The following is a 16608-nucleotide window of genomic DNA, read 5'->3' on the forward strand; positions in this document are numbered from 1 at the left end:
CTAAAATGCAGAAAAATTGTGCGCGCGTTTAAAAAAAATTGAAAAACTGATTAGGCCGTCGATTTTAAGCTTTCTTAAAATCCTTGTTTCCCCGACAATGGCGCCAAAAACTTGATGCGCGTGTGGTGTTATAGGTTTTTATGTATATTTTTAGCCCTTTTTACACGTTAGTCAAGTTTTAAATTTATAAAACACGATATTTTACTAACACCAAACACACATATGGGCAAGTGCACCCATCGTGAGCGTAGTATAGTGTTGGTAAGATACCGAGGTCGTCCAAGGACACAAGAGCTTTTAGTACCGGTTTATCCTTAACGTCTAATCAAATCAAAAGTTTAGAAAAATGTTTTAAACTAGAAATAAAAACTAAAAATGCTAAAAATAAAAATAAAATAAAACAGATAGACAAGATGAATCACTTGGATCCAACTCGTGTTTAGCGTAACCTTTGATTATTTCCGCACTTTTGCACTTTTTAAGAGATAATCTTAGTTATAGTACTAGGCCCCTCTTTTGAAGGTGACGTTACCCTCAACCCAGTAGTTTGAGTCAGCAGGGATACAATCCTAAAGGGTTGGATTATTGAAAGATAATTAATTAAGTTATTAATGCGTAATGTGGTAGGCCCCTCTTTTGAAGGTGACGTTACATCGGCTAAGTAGTCTGAGTCAGAAGGGATACAGTCCTAAATTGTCGGGTTAATGTTTTAATAGTGGTTTACATATGAGGGGATCAAGTAGTTCGAAACCCCGCCATCCAATACCAGTGGGTATTGAAGGAGGTCCTACTAAAGTTGACCCAGGTCCTTACAGGATCTATACACTGAACAAGGCAAGACTCTTATCGAACCATTCCCTTAACCCCCGACCAGGTAGCCAACATATCTCCATATAGACAGTGGAGATATGAATGGTGAAAATCTTTTATTTTATATAGACAATAAAATAACGCCAAGACACCACGGACAAATGATAAGGAAGATTCACCTTCAACATAAGAAACTAGTTATTAAAGTCATTAATACATAACCAAATAAAAAGTGCGAAAAGATTAAAAATAAAAAGTATTACACTAGACACTTGTCTTCACCAAGTGATGGAAGAGACTTAGGCAAACATGGCCTTTGATTGTCAAGAACTCTTACGATCAATCTTGGATCCCGAGACTACTCACACACTCTATGATGGATGATGGATAATGGTGGTGGATGTGGGTTGTGATGGTGGTGGTTGGTGGGTGAAGTGTGAGAGAGGTGGTTTGCCAAGGGATGGTTTGCAAATGAGCCAAGCACCCCTATTTATAGCCTGCACAGAAGTCCGGGCACGGCCCCATGTCCACCCATCTTCTCTTTCTTCATTAAATGCAGTTTGTCTGCATTTGTTGACCACGCCCCCGTGTCCGCTGGGCACGACCCCGTGTGCAGAAGCGTATCTGTACTATCAAGATTTTTCTAGATTCTGCGAATCTTAGAGTTGACCACGGCCCCGTGTCCGCTGGGCACACCCCCGTGGTAGGTGATAGAAGCTTCTATAACTTTGTCTTTTCTGCAGACACTTGGGCACGCCCCCGTGCGCATTGAGCACGGGGCGTGTTCAGCCTTCTATTCTCTTGTTTTTTCTTGGTAAGATGTTGTCGGGGGGTCGGGCATGCCACGTTTATTCCTTTTCTTGTATTTATGTTAGATTTAGCTGCCTTTTTGCTTCTTTTGTTTATTTGAGCTCATTTAATCCTGAAAATACAAAAGGAAGACAAAAACACACTTTTTCCAACATTAGTACTAAAAAAGGGTTAGTTTTATGCCACATTTGATGTAATTTATATGTTGCATTTTACGCGCATCACGTTTAAAAACATTTAGTTAGTGGGAAATACTGGTGAGTGAATCTCAGTTTAATCAAGAAGAGTTTTATCAATTAACAGTATTGAGAGCGATTACAATGTTTACATCTACACAATTACTCATTCAGTATTGTCAATCCTGACTGGTGGGTCATATTACACATTGGCTAACTCTTTGTCCAATGGTAACGTGTTCCACATTTTGTATACAAAACCCCAACATACCGGCAGTAATTGAAGAATTACAAAGACTCAATCACTGCTTAATCACATTGTAAAATATTTAAGGTTTTGTAAAAACAGTTTACAAAAGGGAGATTACTCACATTGCTGTCTTAGGTTTTCCTTTAGGGTTTCCTGGTGATTATCTATAAATTACACAAATGCACACATGTTAGTATAATAACCCAATTTTTACATTAGTAATACCCTCCCCGAGACGGCATTCCAATGACTACGTCGGGCAGAACCTCGACAGCCGTTACGAAACCCTGGATCAATCGGGCAACGTATCTAATACATAACTGGGGTTATGATACTTACAACGAGGCAGAACTTTGTTATTTAGGGGATATTATGCCCGAGAATAGCTTATAATATGTAAATTTTCGAGAGAGAAAGAAAGTTGTGTGCGGTGTGTGACTGAAGCCGATGCCCTCTATATATAGGGCCTGATTCTGATTTTGTCGCGCCCCGCATAGGACAAAGCCCAAGTCTACGCGGCCCGCGAGGGCTTGTCGTAACACCCCGTGTTTTCGAATGTCAAGGTCAAAGTCAAAGTCCAAGTCAACTTTGACTTCTTTGGTTGTTAATGTTACTTTTTACTTTTTGTATTATGTGGAGTAAGTGTCGTCTAAATAAAATGATCGAATGTTTAATCAATGCGACCGATTTACGACTGTGAATAGTAGGAAGTAACAATGCGATAAAGTTAATCAATCAATAATCAAGTTAATCGACTCATTAATCGAACTCGAGACTCGAACTATGCGAAACTGGTGTGGTAATACCTACGTGTGCGTGTGCCTTATGTGTTACTTGTGCGTGTTTACTTTATGTTTTGTGTGGTATTCAATCGAATCAATCGAAACTCGAAAAGCAATCAAACTCAATCGGAACCGACATCGAAACGCAAATTTCAGATGATTGTAGGTTAGATATAGTAGTTGGGACTGAAAGCAATTTGACTAGGAACTCCATCGTATTCGTATCATCGTCCATCGAAATCGAAATATCGAAAACCGTCGCGAAATACTCGAAAAGGGGTTCCTGATCGAACAGGAATCACCGATCGGCTAGCACATGGTCCCACACTTTTCAAAGCTTCATGAAGTATGATATTGACGAAGTGGTGTTCGATCGAATATGCTACTCGATTGGTAAAGATTACTCTTCGGATCATGAGCTACTATGCTTCAACACTTAATCGATTTTACAATTCGTTCGTAGTATGGGGTGCCACCCGATCGAGCCTTCCACTCGATCGAGCAACATCCAACTGAGGAACCACTATCGAAGTGTATAACCGATCGGTTAGGCCGGCTAATCGAACAGGCCGTTCGATCGATCGACCCTAAAGGTAAGAACACTTCAGTGTTCTCAAATACTACAAAGAAAACTTCAAAATCTCAAACCATCATACACAAACACATCAGAGGAAGAAACAATCCACTCGAATGGCCCAGCCGATCGAGCCTACCGGCCGATCGAACAGGACTGTTAACCGAACGAACAGCCCGTTCGATCGAACCTGCTGTTCGATCGACCAGGCTATTCGATCCATTCACACTTGTTTACATTTCCGCGTTACTCATTATTATGCTATCGAACTATTCAGGCTAACCCTACTCTCAGCGCTCCCTTCAATCCATAATCAATCACTGTGAGTATACTCGAATCCCTTTTTGCTTTAGCACTTTTGGGTGTTACATACGTTACTTATCGAAATCACAATCGAACACACTATTCAAACTATTTGAACGCTAACCGATTGCATGTATTACGTGACTAAATGTATGCTTGTTGTTATGTTTACACGTGGAATGCTGTCTACCTGCCTTAGCAACGTAGTACTATAGTTTGGACTCAGCACCCGTTTCTCACGGGGGTTGTTAAGGACAATTACTTGCATGGATTACGGTGGTAATCATGTATTGCGAACTGTCTCGGACAGTCAACCCGCAGTCGTTGGTATCGATAGGTCCATGTCGATAATTAACATGCATCATTTCCCTCTGTGTACGTGCTGGTTATGCGTAAACTATTCGAACTCTATATGCTATTATTAAACTTGTATGCTCATCTTTACATTTTATGTATTGACTTTATTTTAACGTATGTGACAGGTGTTTAAGATATTTGCTTGCTAGGGAAGTGAAGCTAGAATAAAGCTTTAGAGGCCCCCAACAAATAGTTGTCTGTCAGGAACGAGCAACTAGGGTATAGTTGTCTGTAGATCTTGTCAGGCTGGGCCTTTAGGAGCATTTGAACAATATTTATGTTTTGTAATAACTTAAATCTGAGTTGTCGGAACAGAACTACTTGTTTGGACGTTATCTGTAATAATGTATGTAACACCCCAACCCCGCTAGGGCTGATGTGTCACTCTTACAGGTATCAAAACTAAAAACTAGTCCATAACATTAAATAAAAGTTCCTAATCACATTTATTACATTACTGAAATAATAATCGTTGCCAGTAACTTCCTAACGCTCCTCACTGAAATCCCAGATCATCCCATATTACCTGTAAAACAAAACGGAAAAACACAAAAAGAAAAATACGGCTGAGCCAAAAATTGCTCAGTAACAGAGAAATCAACAGTACAAGTAAAGGCATATCAGTGAAAGCAAAATACAACATGACAAAACTGAGACGCTTACTGACACGAGTACTGAAATGGATGCAGGATAGGACTGATACAAAAACTGATACACTAACCAATCTGAAACTATAACGGAAACTGATACGGATACAAGAGGTTGACATATACATAACTGTTACAGAACCCTACACAAAACCGGTGTAGAAACTAGAAACGGATACAACGTTGACCATGATGTCAAAAACATTTTATCTTGTATAAACGGACTTATTTTAAAACATCATTTAAATAATCAAGTATTCGTATAAAAAGAAAAATTGCTAACATATCATTTTTCAATTAACCGTTTGAACAAATCAAAAACTAATGATTATCGGATAGTTTGAAGTTTAATAATGCTATTATTTTAGAACAAGATACTTGACAAAGTTATTTTCTTATATTGAACGTTGGAACTTCATCAACATAAAATAGTTTATCTTATTTCATAACAAATCATCATTGGACAAAAAGAACTAGTTTTCTAACTTTGAAAAGTTATACTCTAAAATAGGATAATTTAAATAATCTGGATTTCTGAATGAAACATTTTCGACCATTCCGTAAAACGACATGGGAAACAGAAACAAAACAAGTAGCTACGCCAAAACATTTTAAATACCATTTAAAATCCCATGGTCTTTAAAAGAAAAGAATTGTCGAACTATTATCTTTAAATACACGTATAGATTCAAATTCATATCTTTTAATTAATAAAAAATTCCATAAGTTATCATTTAATTAAAATAACTATTTTTATAGCTTTGTATATCTATACTATTATAAAAAGGAGAAGTGATGTACACACATGTAATTTTACATGGCGTCCATCATTTTATGCAATATGTACAACTAAACAATGCTTGTTTTGTGAGGGTAAAACTGGAATGAAGATGAAATTTTAAGACACATGGAGGGTGTAATAGTAATTCGACCGACCCATCACACTCACACACCCAAATTTCTTTCCTTCACTGCCCTGGAAAGAAACCCAACAGACTCTCACAATCAAACCCGGAGTGAATATAGCAAATGAAAGGGTCGAAACAATTATAGATGAAATTAATTCGATGAGGGAGAGAAAGAGAAGAATACAGAGAGGGGGGAGAAGGCCCAAGGCTCTCCGGCCACAGCGACATCGCTGACGACGGCGGATTGAAGCTCGGATTTCTGATGGCAGCGCCCGATACTTGGATGGTGGTCGATCATCCGAAAAGACTGGTCGTTGGGCTGATCTGGTGGTGGTTAAAGATCAGGTGATGGATTAACCGAGGGTTGAATGGCACCATCATCCTCTTAAATCGATCAAGCTTGCAACCTGGTAAGACAATCTAAACCTTGTTAAATTGATCAATGTAGTTTTTGTCCGTGGTTGCCAAATTTCATTCGGGAACCCTTGGTGGCGGTGTCGCTGGCACATTTTTGAACTGTGATTTTGTGGAGGTTTGATCTGTCGGTGTTGATTCTATATTAATTTTGAAGTATTATAGAGTACACATTTGAAGAATTAGGGTTCTTACAGAGTTTTCTTTAGGCCATAATGCTGAATCTTCCAACATCTGACATGATAGAATCATGCTCCATAGCTGGTCCTGGCTTTATAAACGTTAAGTTATCAACACAATGGATAGCCAAGGTATTTAATTATTATTATTATATTTATATTTGAAAATTTCTACTTAACATTAAAATTTTGTTTCCTGCAGAGAATCCAGAATATGCTATAACAGATGGCATTGACACATGGGCACCAAGGCTCTCTGTCAAAAGGGCGATAGTTGACTTTTCATCACCCAACATTGCAAAGGAAATGCATGTAGGTCATTTGAGGTCAACTATCATTGGAGACACGATAGCCCGTATGCTTGAGTATTCTAAAGTTGATGTGCTTCGCAGAAACCATGTTGGGGATTGGGGCACTCAGGCACATGCTTCTTTAGTGATTTTTTTTTATTATTATAAATCTTGGGAACTAATTAAGAAGCATGTGTAAATAAATAATGCAGTTTGGAATGTTGATTGAGTTTCTCTTTGAGAAGTTCCAGATGGGGAGGTTACTGATCAGGATATTGGAGAACTAGAGGTGAGCATAGTTACTCTTAATTTCATATACACCACTTGTGGAATCTCATTGTCATGTGAATGCTTCTAATTACATACATTCTCAATTGGTAGTTACAGCAAATCCATATGCTTGTTCAGTTGTTTATCTTTATTTTATGTTTAATTTGTGCTTGGTAAAATTTTTTATCATGTTTATGCTCTATATGTACTCAATGCAGCTTATGTATAAACTTATTTTTGGCAAACAGTAAATTTTGTTTGGAATAGTTGAAACTAACATTTAAAAAAGGCATATAGAGAATGATATATCTTGCATTTCTAGCCAAGCACCTTGCATTTTTTTATTTATTTTACTATTGCGTCTTGCTTGCCTTGGACGTGCGGTTTTTCTTCGCCTTTCGCCTTTAACAACACATTTTGCTGAAGAGGGAGGGTTTTGATGTTTGTTTGTTTGGAATAGGTACCCATGTCAAGCTCCCTGGTCCTTTCTTGAAAGAACCAAATACGAATTTCACACCTCTTACATTAAGATGATACGGTTCGTATGAACTAGGAGGCGTTTACAATAAGACGATACGGTTTGTGCAAAGATTCTGAAATTTTGAAGATACCTACTGGGTTAATATATAGTTGCAGCATTAAAATGATGGTTGTGCAGGCTTTGTGAGGCTTCAAAGAGTATTAACAAGTAAAAATGTGAAGCGACTAATGGTGACTGCCATGAAGCAGATGCAGCTGTTGGTTAGAGTCCAAACACAAATTCAGTCACGTAGAATCCATATGTCAAAGAATCAAGCACAAGAACTATCATCATTAGAAGTAAGATATAATTTCTTGGCCTTTTTTCTAAAATACATGGCTTTTTGTTTTAACATAAGATATATTCGCAGTCAAATTTCTAACAAAAACAGCCATTTAATAAGCACCAAAGAGATTACAAACTAGAAAAAAGACGCAAAATTGTCTATCACATTAATTATTTATTAAAAGTCTTTAAGAGATTGACAATTGGTTTGTAGGTCAATCTAACCCAATAATCCAACTATAACGACCAGCCAACCACAGCCTGCCATGTCAACCCCCCCCCCCCCCCCCCCCCCGCAGGCAGAATCTCCACGCCAAGCGGCCAACGCTGATCAAAACGCCAACCCAGGGTGGAGCCCCCGGCTTTAAACGGCCAAAACACCCAAAACCCACGCCCACACCCAACAGTCAATGTGAAACATAAAACACTTTTATGCAGATTTTTCTGCACTGTACAGTGCACACTGCACAACTCTACAACATTGACTCTTTGCTGCAAGTAATAGAGATTTAAAACAACAAGTTTAGTTTATTCAAGGTTCTAAAAATTTAATTTAAAATATAATAGTTTATCAATATTTTGGTTCTTTGAGGTTTATTAGTTCTATATATAGCTTATTTTTGGTTCTATAAAAACATAAAGCTTCTAGAATTGAATTATAGTTTTTTTTATCTTATTTTTTTTGTTTAAAGATTAATAACGTAGAAAATATTCTCTAAAATTAAATATAGAGATTTTTAGTACCAAACGCCTCGTTTACGTGAAGCTCACGCCTAGCGCTTTGCGCCTTGGTTTTTAGGGCTGCAGCCATGGAGAATTAATATTTTGATAAATATTATTTGTCATCATTTAATATTAATTTATCAATGAATTTTTGAAAATGACAAAAACTCACAGATTTAACCACTTTGGTGGCAGCTCAGAGCGTTTCTAATCGAGTGTTATTTAGTCAAAAATGATTTTTTGTTCTAGCCTTTTAGGGGCTTTTGTTGGAGTGTACTTGAAAGTCTGCAAGTGTGGGTGTGGGGGTTGATTGCTGGAAGTGGGCTTTCGATACATCAGGTATGTTCACTGTTCGAAGTTTCAGGAATCATCTGCATCAGGCTAGGTTCTTGGACCTGGGAACGGGTTTTGTTGTAACAACTTGACGCCTATTAAGGTTAATTTCCTGGACTGGAGAGTGTCACTAAATAGGGTCTCAACGAACCTGGAGGATGTTTTGTCCATGGTATGTCCTTTGATTCGTGCCAGCTGTACCGGAGACAGTGGATTATCAAATTTAATGATAATGTTCTGGGAGACTTCAATGGTGAAGCTGTGATAGGCCAGGTATACCATATAATGGCGCATATTATTCTATATCAATTCGGTGGGCAAATAAATAATCTTGCGTTATAATTTTCAACAAAATAAAGTTAGGTTATGCAACTGGAAGCCACTTACAGATTGTTTCTTTGTCTGTTTATCTACAGTTTCCCTTGTTATGATTGGGGGAGAAAGAGTTTGTTTACGAATGCTGCATAACTTCTACGGCTTCACCTGCATCGATAGAGGGTTCTTACATGTTTATCCCGGGCAGGCGTGTCGTGCTATGCTCATCATATCTTTTTTTAGCATTTGTATTAGATAAATTTGTAAAATGTGTGTAATCTGTTTGCAGATTGGCGGATCCACAACGAAGCCCCTTTGAGGTTGAAATTGCTAGATTTCCTTTGGTTTTGCCAGAGTACATCTTCTGATGCAACTATTCTGTTATCCATGGTCACTATCTTGGCTTAAAGCCGTTTGTTTGATTTCTGTCTCGACCCGTTAGTTATACTTGTTAGGTAACTGGCTCGGTCTTGGTCTTTTCGGGTTGGGTCTGTTCACAACTGAATATCGTTTTAAGGTTTGCTTTATATTCCCGTCTGTATTGTTGACTCCGCTGCAACGCGCGGGCTCCCCACTAGTTCATATTTAATAACCAAAATAATCTAGATAACTTGACTTTAAAAGTAGAATAGTGTAATCCTTACGAAATTTCTTAAACCGATTGAGAGACTCGACACGAAATAAAGACAGATCCAATAGCAAGAATAGAACAGACACTGAATCAAATACTGAATACATGTACTGACGGATACAAACTAAATGTATAACACCGAATCTAAATCGAAATCAAGACTGATTTAGATGAAACTGATACAAACTGGTATAGATACCGAGTCGAAACAGACATAACTAATACATAACAGACCGGACACTGAACATAGTCAGAAGCATACTTAACCCAATACTGATCGGAAACATAACCATATGCGTACACATATCAGAACTGATACTGAACACATTTACATACCAAAACATATACTAACTTACACGACAGATATATCAACAAACTAAGTCGTGTAACACAGAAGCACCCAAAGCCGTAAACAGAACAGACTGGTACACAGCTAGCTAGTCCATGCACCTATGAGATGGTAAGTGTGGCGTTCACCCATTAATCCATCTCCAGACAAACAAACTCAAACTCAGAGCTAAGATCGATCTATACGCCTCTAGTGGCCAAGGTGCTACACAAGCACAAGCTAGAGACGCCGTGAACTTTGATTACGCACTGTCACGATAAGTGCCATGTCGTTGACGCCCAAACGACAAGCCAGACATACTTGGGTGACAGAGTACAAGTACTAAGGCCTTATAAATTATTTACAGGCAACTGAAAATAATACTAAAAGGAACATGCAACCATGATACAAGTCTGAGGTATGACATGCTACAACACAATTAATAAACAAACAACCAAACCGACTCCTATAAGGTATCACATTTCAAACGAATATAGGTATCGAATCATGAAAATAACACTTTAAGACAGAGACAAAAATCCGTACTACAAGGTAACGGACATAGAAAAAAAGTACTATGATAGCACGACCAAAGAATCCGTACCAACGAGTAACGAAAAAAATAAATAAAGTTATACTACGATGTAAAGGTCACGGATCCGTACCTTATTTCGGCAAAGCAAAACCAACTCGGGTCGTCCTCAAGTCGTACTAACTCCTACATTTTAATTATCTCAAAAGACTTAGCTTATGCTACGTTTTTTTTATTGATTGATTGATTAATGTTCCGGCGACAGAGACTTTTGTATTTTAAAATATGTATTTTCTGTATCCTTCGAATTCTTTGATCACAAAATATTTTCTTACAAGAATAACTATTGTCCCACATACATATAACAACTTCTACAACATATATTTTAGTTGTTTGCTAACTAGACTAGATATTTTAAAGGATGGTACAAAATAATGTCTAAGCATTTGGTTGTATATAATTACTAGATACTTTATTGAACCAGAGCAATACAATAAGGATTGGTAAAATGTATTTACATATATATGTGAGTATATATACAACATAATCACTTATATGCCATTAGTCAAAACTAAGTATGTTAATGGCTCATTGAAATCAATTTAAAGTGCATGTAGAAACAAATGAACTAAACCCAACAAGCATATTAGAACCAAAAATGGTTAAGGAGTAGACCTCTTGTACTATCGAAGCATTAGTTTATTTTATTTATTTATTTATTTTTTATTTTCTGATTGCTAGTCTTAGTCGCCGGAACAAGTCGAAATTATAAAAGCAAAATTATGGAACTCGATAATGACTAGCGGATGATCGAAATTCTTACCCAAATAATCGAATGAATGGCTGGTTGCACACCTGCTCGTAATCACGATTCAAACCGGCGGCGATCTTTGCTTCATGGCGGCACATGGTGGCGTTACGGCGGTGTGCTGTAGTGGTGACCTGAACCGCGGCAGCGGTAGGCAACGGCTTGCGACCAGCAATCTGATCTAACGCTAATGACGACGGCCACAACAACTGGCGACACGTGGTGAGACTAGAGAACGATTAAGTAGTGGTGGTTATGGCGGAATGCGATGGCGGTTGCTGGTTCACACCAAAACAAGATGAAGACACGACAATGATGTGCGATTCGATCAACCCGGCGGAGGTTCAGAACAGATCAGAGGTGTGGGAGTTCGATTCAAGCACAGTCAATACAATTGATGATTGTGAAGCAAAAGTGCAATTGTCGCCGGTTACGAACGAGGATGCGGCGAGGGTTTCATTGTGGTTCCTAGGTTAAGAACAAGCGTTTTCTTTAAATAGAGAAGATGAACAGATTTGATATGAATTTACAATTCTAACCTTACAATCTTAGGCAATTTACCATATATATGATAACAAAAGAGATGTTATAATTATTAAAATAAATATATATATAAAAATACAATATCATTAACTACTGTTTACTAGAAAATATCGTGAGGAATGTAACGGTAATCAGTTAATCAATTGTACTCATTTAAGATCCGACATCTTAATTCAAAAATTTATTATTTTAGAGTTTTAGAATTTTCGTATATTACAATTCTGCCCTACTAAAAAAAATTTCGTCCTCGAAATTACTAAGTATATGCGGCGAACAAATTTAAGACATAACAAATACGGAGCAAACATAATAGTTTCAGATACAATACTTCCAAAATCATCTAGTATGGAATTTTAGAAATCTCTAATAAGTATATTACTAATCTTAGTGGTTGTGCCTCATTTTGATTGGATATTTGGACCTCAATACTCTAAAGCGGCTAAGGTCTAAAGAATTTAGCTAATATGGAGGTGTACCAAGAATCAGATTCGGACTCACAAAAACATAAGACTACTAAGGCCGAGATAAAATTCGAGCAAACAAGAAACAAGGTAGATGACACCTCGTTTGGTCAAAATTCGAGCTTTAGCAATTAATGGGCAAAACAGAGGTGCACAAATATAACACTAAATGAAGTTCTCAACCAGAAAGAAGGAAGTTTGATTAAGGGGAGGTTACTGTGTTCTAAGAGATGCATAAAGGACCCATATCATGACATGATGGTATCAGAGCTAAAAACTAGTCCATAACATTAAATAAAAGTTCCTAATCACATTTATTACATTACTGAAATAATAATCGTTGCCAGTAACTTCCTAACGCTCCTCACTGAAATCCCAGATCATCCCATATTACCTGTAAAACAAAACGGAAAAACACAAAAAGAAAAATACGGCTGAGCCAAAAATTGCTCAGTAACAGAGAAATCAACAGTACAAGTAAAGGCATATCAGTGAAAGCAAAATACAACATGACAAAACTGAGACGCTTACTGACACGAGTACTGAAATGGATGCAGGATAGGACTGATACAAAAACTGATACACTAACCAATCTGAAACTGTAACGGAAACTGATACGGATACAAGAGGTTGACATATACATAACTGTTACAGAACCCTACACAAAACCGGTGTAGAAACTAGAAACGGATACAACGTTGACCATGATGTCAAAAACATTTTATCTTGTATAAACGGACTTATTTTAAAACATCATTTAAATAATCAAGTATTCGTATAAAAAGAAAAATTGCTAACATATCATTTTTCAATTAACCGTTTGAACAAATCAAAAACTAATGATTATCGGATAGTTTGAAGTTTAATAATGCTATTATTTTAGAACAAGATACTTGACAAAGTTATTTTCTTATATTGAACGTTGGAACTTCATCAACATAAAATAGTTTATCTTATTTCATAACAAATCATCATTGGACAAAAAGAACTAGTTTTCTAACTTTGAAAAGTTATACTCTAAAATAGGATAATTTAAATAATCTGGATTTCTGAATGAAACATTTTCGACCATTCCGTAAAACGACATGGGAAACAGAAACAAAACAAGTAGCTACGCCAAAACATTTTAAATACCATTTAAAATCCCACGGTCTTTAAAAGAAAAGAATTGTCGAACTATTATCTTTAAATACACGTATAGATTCAAATTCATATCTTTTAATTAATAAAAAATTCCATAAGTTATCATTTAATTAAAATAACTATTTTTATAGCTTTGTATATTCATATTTAATAACCAAAATAATCTAGATAACTTGACTTTAAAAGTAGAATAGTGTAATCCTTACGAAATTTCTTAAACCGATTGAGAGACTCGACACGAAATAAAGACAGATCCAATAGCAAGAATAGAACAGACACTGAATCAAATACTGAATACATGTACTGACGGATACAAACTAAACGTATAACACCGAATCTAAATCGAAATCAAGACTGATTTAGATGAAACTGATACAAACCGGTATAGATACCGAGTCGAAACAGACATAACTAATACATAACAGACCGGACACTGAACATAGTCAGAAGCATACTTAACCCAATACTGATCGGAAACATAACCATATGCGTACACATATCAGAACTGATACTGAACACATTTACATACCAAAACATATACTAACTTACACGACAGATATATCAACAAACTAAGTCGTGTAACACAGAAGCACCCAAAGCCGTAAACAGAACAGACTGGTACACAGCTAGCTAGTCCATGCACCTATGAGATGGTAAGTGTGGCGTTCACCCATTAATCCATCTCCAGACAAACAAACTCAAACTCAGAGCTAAGATCGATCTATACGCCTCTAGTGGCCAAGGTGCTACACAAGCACAAGCTAGAGACGCCGTGAACTTTGATTACGCACTGTCACGATAAGTGCCATGTCGTTGACGCCCAAACGACAAGCCAGACATACTTGGGTGACAGAGTACAAGTACTAAGGCCTTATAAATTATTTACAGGCAACTGAAAATAATACTAAAAGGAACATGCAACCATGATACAAGTCTGAGGTATGACATGCTACAACACAATTAATAAACAAACAACCAAACCGACTCCTATAAGGTATCACATTTCAAACGAATATAGGTATCGAATCATGAAAATAACACTTTAAGACAGAGACAAAAATCCGTACTACAAGGTAACGGACATAGAAAAAAAGTACTATGATAGCACGACCAAAGAATCCGTACCAACGAGTAACGAAAAAAATAAATAAAGTTATACTACGATGTAAAGGTCACGGATCCGTACCTTATTTCGGCAAAGCAAAACCAACTCGGGTCGTCCTCAAGTCGTACTAACTCCTACATTTTAATTATCTCAAAAGACTTAGCTTATGCTACGTTTTTTTTTATTGATTGATTGATTAATGTTCCGGCGACAGAGACTTTTGTATTTTAAAATATGTATTTTCTGTATCCTTCGAATTCTTTGATCACAAAATATTTTCTTACAAGAATAACTATTGTCCCACATACATATAACAACTTCTACAACATATATTTTAGTTGTTTGCTAACTAGACTAGATATTTTAAAGGATGGTACAAAATAATGTCTAAGCATTTGGTTGTATATAATTACTAGATACTTTATTGAACCAGAGCAATACAATAAGGATTGGTAAAATGTATTTACATATATATGTGAGTATATATACAACATAATCACTTATATGCCATTAGTCAAAACTAAGTATGTTAATGGCTCATTGAAATCAATTTAAAGTGCATGTAGAAACAAATGAACTAAACCCAACAAGCATATTAGAACCAAAAATGGTTAAGGAGTAGACCTCTTGTACTATCGAAGCATTAGTTTATTTTATTTATTTATTTATTTTTTATTTTCTGATTGCTAGTCTTAGTCGCCGGAACAAGTCGAAATTATAAAAGCAAAATTATGGAACTCGATAATGACTAGCGGATGATCGAAATTCTTACCCAAATAATCGAATGAATGGCTGGTTGCACACCTTCTCGTAATCACGATTCAAACCGGCGGCGATCTTTGCTTCATGGAGGCACATGGTGGCGTTACGGCGGTGTGCTGTAGTGGTGACCTGAACCGCGGCAGCGGTAGGCAACGGCTTGCGACCAGCAATCTGATCTAACGCTAATGACGACGGCCACAACAACTGGCGACACGTGGTGAGACTAGAGAACGATTAAGTAGTGGTGGTTATGGCGGAATGCGATGGCGGTTGCTGGTTCACACCAAAACAAGATGAAGACACGACAATGATGTGCGATTCGATCAACCCGGCGGAGGTTCAGAACAGATCAGAGGTGTGGGAGTTCGATTCAAGCACAGTCAATACAATTGATGATTGTGAAGCAAAAGTGCAATTGTCGCCGGTTACGAACGAGGATGCGGCGAGGGTTTCATTGTGGTTCCTAGGTTAAGAACAAGCGTTTTCTTTAAATAGAGAAGATGAACAGATTTGATATGAATTTACAATTCTAACCTTACAATCTTAGGCAATTTACCATATATATGATAACAAAAGAGATGTTATAATTATTAAAATAAATATGTATATAAAAATACAATATCATTAACTACTGTTTACTAGAAAATATCGTGAGGAATGTAACGGTAATCAGTTAATCAATTGTACTCATTTAAGATCCGACATCTTAATTCAAAAATTTATTATTTTAGAGTTTTAGAATTTTCGTATATTACAATGTATTTGTTTATTCGGGATACGGTATGGGACGTATCTTTAACTGGATTATATAGATAGTTGTTATGGAAACTTCTGAACAATCTGTTTCGCTCAGTGCCATGCCACGATGATTCCGCCATCGGTTAGGGTGTGACACTTGTAGACTAGGTCGTAGCTTTGCTGAGTTGACAAGTAACCCCCACACGCGTCGTGACACGTGGCGCCTTAGGGTGCGGCCTGATCTCCCATCTGTCGCGGCCCACGTAAGCTTCCTAAGGGGTCTTCGCGGCCCGCGAGCGACTCTTAAATCTTTATTTTATTTAATTTTAATAAAAATGAAGGTATTCGGGCCCCGTTTTCGTATACGGGGTGTATTTTAGGACATATTAGGGCATTCTAAATATTTTTAGGGTGTCGAAAAATTTAGGAGGGTTATTATAAGTCGTGCGACGACTTTTAGTTTTGTTTGTTATGACTTATCATTCTTTGAGTTTTGTTTTGGTGTAATAAATATTATTCCAAAGTATATAATTATTTGTTAAAATAAAGATATTTTAACTTAAATTATATTTATTATTTATTGGAATATTAGTTAAAATAATATATCTTAA

General features: G+C 36.8%; 4 long non-coding RNA genes across 6 annotated transcripts; 2 read left to right on the forward strand and 2 right to left on the reverse strand.

Annotated features, from left to right (window-relative positions):
• Positions 1–4406: 4406 nt before the first annotated feature.
• On the reverse strand, positions 4407–11693 carry LOC110908352. Its single transcript, XR_002574557.2, has 3 exons — positions 11261–11693; positions 10571–10623; positions 4407–4588 (listed from the first exon to the last, which is right to left on the reverse strand). It is a non-coding gene; the product is annotated as an uncharacterized LOC110908352 (long non-coding RNA).
• Positions 5675–6630, forward strand: LOC110908351. Its single transcript, XR_002574556.2, has 3 exons — positions 5675–6027; positions 6241–6342; positions 6413–6630. It is a non-coding gene; the product is annotated as an uncharacterized LOC110908351 (long non-coding RNA).
• On the forward strand, positions 6707–9485 carry LOC110908350. Of its 3 annotated transcripts, none has more exons than XR_002574554.2 (5): positions 6707–6789; positions 7231–7348; positions 7429–7589; positions 7790–8904; positions 9048–9485. It is a non-coding gene; the product is annotated as an uncharacterized LOC110908350 (long non-coding RNA). The 3 variants fall into 3 exon arrangements; XR_002574555.2 differs by having other exon boundaries at positions 8548–8904; XR_004878938.1 differs by having other exon boundaries at positions 7429–8904.
• Positions 11694–12534: 841 nt separating the features above from the next.
• LOC110905438 lies at positions 12535–15304 on the reverse strand. The gene is made up of 3 exons (XR_002573116.1): positions 15270–15304; positions 14579–14631; positions 12535–12643 (listed from the first exon to the last, which is right to left on the reverse strand). It is a non-coding gene; the product is annotated as an uncharacterized LOC110905438 (long non-coding RNA).
• Between the last annotated feature and the right edge of the window lie 1304 nt (positions 15305–16608).

The sequence above is a fragment of the Helianthus annuus genome, chromosome 14 (assembly GCF_002127325.2).
Source record: "Helianthus annuus cultivar XRQ/B chromosome 14, HanXRQr2.0-SUNRISE, whole genome shotgun sequence".
Classification (NCBI taxonomy): domain Eukaryota; kingdom Viridiplantae; phylum Streptophyta; class Magnoliopsida; order Asterales; family Asteraceae; genus Helianthus; species Helianthus annuus.